General features: G+C 41.2%; 1 pseudogene; it reads left to right on the top strand.

Annotated features, from left to right (window-relative positions):
- Window positions 1-3,074: 3,074 nt before the first annotated feature.
- Window positions 3,075-3,820, top strand: LOC121444994 (annotated as a pseudogene).
- The last annotated feature ends 275 nt before the right edge of the window (window positions 3,821-4,095 follow it).

Consider the following 4,095-nt stretch of genomic DNA (forward strand, 5'->3'; position numbering starts at 1 on the left):
TTGAAAAAAATGTAACTTCAATTTCTTAATGTGCTAGTGCTAGCCTAATGAAATACCAAATACTCAGTGTCTTTAAACAAGAGAAATAGTTTCTGTCTTATGTTGTAAATAGGGGCGGCGGGGCTGCGTTCCCAACACCCCGGCCGCCTGCTCGGTTTATGCCCGAAATAACAACACACAAACTGTATTCATTTAAACACTGCTTGGCCCTTTAGCTCTAGCCCTTACTGGCTAATTCTGATATCCCGATCAACCCATCTCTAATAATCTGTGAGAACCAGTCTTACCGGGAAGATTCTAGCCTAGTCCATCCTGGGTCGGAGCTTCATCATGTGTGTCTGCCTGGGAGCGGGGCATGGTGTCTCTCTGAGGCGTCTGCTCCCGAGAGGAGAGCTGTGGAGTCTGAGCTCACTTCCTCTTCTTCCCAGCATTTTGTTCTGTTTACTCCTCCCACCTATCTTCTAACCAATAAAGTGGGCCAAGGCAGTTCTTTTATTAGCCTTCCTCCATCAGTCTTACAATTCTGAAAAAATAGATAACAAAGATCAAGATGTTGATGAAGGTGATTTCTTCAAAGGTGTCTCTCCTTGGCCTGCAGAAAACCATTTTATCCCTGTGCTTCCTAACAGTATTTTCTTTGCTCATATCTGTCATCAAATTTCTTCCTCTTATTAAGGATAAGACTCATGGTAGGTAAGAGCCCACTCAAGTGATCTCATTACAACTCAATTATCACAACCCTCTCTTTAAGCACAGACCTACTATGGCACAATGGGGCTTAAGTCTTCACCATAAGACTTGGAGGGCAGGTCATAAGAATAAGCCTCTGAAACACTGTCTTTCAGAGTTCCTATCAGTATTTTTTTATAATTTTTATCATTTTATCATCTATTTATGTCAACAGAAGTGTTCCTCATGTTTCTTGTCTCTAGCCAACAGTCTACCATAGGCACAAATGGAACAGTCTGTAACTAAATAAAAATAAGTTAAACCTATGTAATGATTGAAACATTAGGCTATAGAGCTCTGTTATAGCTCTGTGTCTGTTTATCATGTATGGGGTCCTGGCTGTAATTTCTAGAATCTAAACTTCCAAACCAAACACAGACACATAGACACAGACACACACACAGACATACACACATAAGGCTAGGCTATTATGGATAAAAAAGTGATAAGAGTTTGAACATTGTGATCCAATATTCATTGCTTTTTGGGGTTACTAGAGGTTATCAAATGTCCTTTTTTCAAAATACATACCTTTAAGAAACTTTCAGTATTGACTTTTTAAATGGAAAATGAAAAGTATTCATTACTGATTTACAGTTTAAATCAAGTTTACGAACTACCATTTTAGAAATGCCGTTTGATCTAGATTTCTATTCCTATTCTAGATAGGAGTCAGACAGAGTTCATTTAGTGATTTCCATGTGTCTAATAATCGATGTAAAACTGGGCAAGAGGCAAGAGATGTTTACCTATGTCATCTTCTTTAGATTCTCTAACAAGGAATCAAGCCAATCATTGAGTTCTGTTAAGCTAATACTAAAACACCAGCAGAAGGTGAGCAGTAAATTCAAATTAAGGCACCAGGAACAGCCAGTTCTGTAGCTTATCATGGAGCCCAAGAGCCCCAAGCCCTACCCTTGAAATTATCATAGACCTCCCATCCTCATCAGCCCCAATTAAACATGTGTGACTTCAAGCATTTACATTGGATGAAAATTTTAAAATAATATTCAGTTTTCTTTTTACTTTAGCTATTGGTTTTTCTTCAACTATATTCTGCCATTTTTTTTCTGCAAAGATTCAGCATTCCTCAACATTTAAGGCTAAATGTGTTCTTGTGGGTGGAACTTGTAACCAAGTCACCATTTATATCATTGATGCTTGGGAAAGTAGGGTTTGACTTGAAGGAAAAATATGAACACATTTTATTTTAGAAATTGATCTACCTGTAAACTTGAAACTGCTTGCATCTTATTTTCCTCCTATTGTGTTGCTTGATCCAGCTTTGATAATGAGAGTATGTACCTGGTCTAACTGTAACTTCTTCTGCCATGTTTGGTTGATATCCCTGGAAGGGCTGTTCTTTTCTGAATGGAGACAGAGGAGTGGATCTGTAGGACAGGAGTGGTAGGGGAGAACTGAGAGGAGTGGAGAAAGCAGAAAGTGTGCTCCAGATGTAATGTGGGAGAGAATAATAATGAGGAGGAAAAAAAAGAAGGAGGAGGAAGAGGAGGAGGAGGAGGAGGAGGAGGAGGAGGAGGAGGAGGAAAAGGAAAAGGAGGAGTAGGAGGTACCAGTGCACATAGAAGAGAAAAGCAATGAGATCTGTTTGAGACTACATTTCTAATAGGTTGGCTGACAATTTTTTAGTTTTGGGTGCTGGATATCAAGACTGGAACCTTTCCTCTGCTGGGCTAAAGCTGAATGACTGAGCTACAGCCATAGTCCCTGATCTTCTCTTTGAGGTGTCTTAAATCATTCCAGGATATGGCTGTTATGATAGACAGCTATTAGCATGGTGCTGAAGTCATAGGCATCTGAGCTAACCTCAGCACTTTTCTTGAAATGGGTGATTTCTCTATCTGAAATGGGTTAAACTTGGTCCTACAATTTTTCAACCATTGTGATAACTGCAATTGTCCCTAAATCAGTAGGAACATAGTCATATTCATATGTCACTGCTCACTTGAGTTCATGGAAAGCACTTTCTGGCTTTAGTAAAAGATAACTATATTAGTTACTTTTCTTTTGTTATGCTAAAATGCCATGACTAAGAGCACTTAGAGAAAAAACTATAGGATTATTTGGGAATATGTTCCCAGAGATGACTTGCTCTAGGATAATGCTTCTGTACACTATAAATATTTGTCATTCATATTGGTTTAATGAAATGCCAATTGGCTAGGTAGGAAATATAGGTGGGTAACAAGGCCAAGAGAATTCTTGAAAAAGGAAAAGCCAGACACAGTCTCCACCCAGACGTAGAGGAAGCAAAATGAGAATTCCTTACTGAATAAGGTACCAAGCCACATGACTAAACACAGATAAGAATTACAGGTTAACCTATCCGCATCTTGGTGAAGCATGATGAATTGACTCTGGAAGGCATTAAGCAGTTCTTCGTGGTGGTGGAAAGAGAGGAGTGGAAGTTTGACACTCTGTGTGACCTCTACAACACGCTGACCATCACCCAGGCTGTCATCTTCTGCAACACCAAGAGGAAGGTTGACTGGCTGACAGAGAAGATGAGAGAAGCAAACTTCACTGTGTTGTCCATGCACGTGGACATGCCCCAGAAGGAGCGTGAGTCCATCATGAAGGAGTTCCGGTCGGGTGCCAGCCGAGTGCTCATTTCTACAGATGTCTGGGCTCGGGGCCTGGATGTCCCTCAGGTGTCCCTCATCATTAACTACGACCTGCCCAACAACAGAGAACTGTACATTCACAGAATCGGGAGATCGGGGTGATACGGCCGCAAAGGTGTGGCCATCAATTTTGTGAAGAATGATGATATCCGCATCCTCAGGGACATAGAAGGGTACTACTCCACCCAGATAGACGAGATGCCCATGAATGTGGCTGACCTGATCTGAAGCTGGTGCTCGTGCGTCAAGGGCCTGGATATGGCTCCTGTTGTGAGCTCCTCCTTGGAAACGGGAAGCCTCTATTTAATGGGGTTTAAATGAACTGTCTTCTCACAGCCCCGCAGGAAGACCCTTGGGCGCTGCCATCTTTTCTAACCCACATGTAAATAATCCAATGCTTTGAGCCTTTTACATTAAACATGGAAATTTTCCCATGAAAAAAAAAAGATTTAAGAGCTATCTAGAAATATGTCCGGGCTATTGGTCAAACAGTATACTAATTAATATAGTTTCTGTGTGATTATTCAGGTCTAGGTAGCCAGGAAGCAAAAACACAGTCTCCACTAGCAAGGGTGGAGTGAAGACATGGCGGCAACAGCAGCAGCTGGCAGCTCATACATTGAACCACAGGTGTGAAGCAGACAGAACAGTCTGGACAGAAGTGGCAAGAGTCTTTGAAACCTCAAAACCTTATTCCAGTAACATCCCTCAGCAAGGCCAC

Source organism: Microtus oregoni, unplaced genomic scaffold, assembly GCF_018167655.1.
Source record: "Microtus oregoni isolate MIOR12 unplaced genomic scaffold, Mior012 000152F_ref0000281, whole genome shotgun sequence".
Taxonomy (NCBI): Eukaryota; Metazoa; Chordata; class Mammalia; order Rodentia; family Cricetidae; genus Microtus; species Microtus oregoni.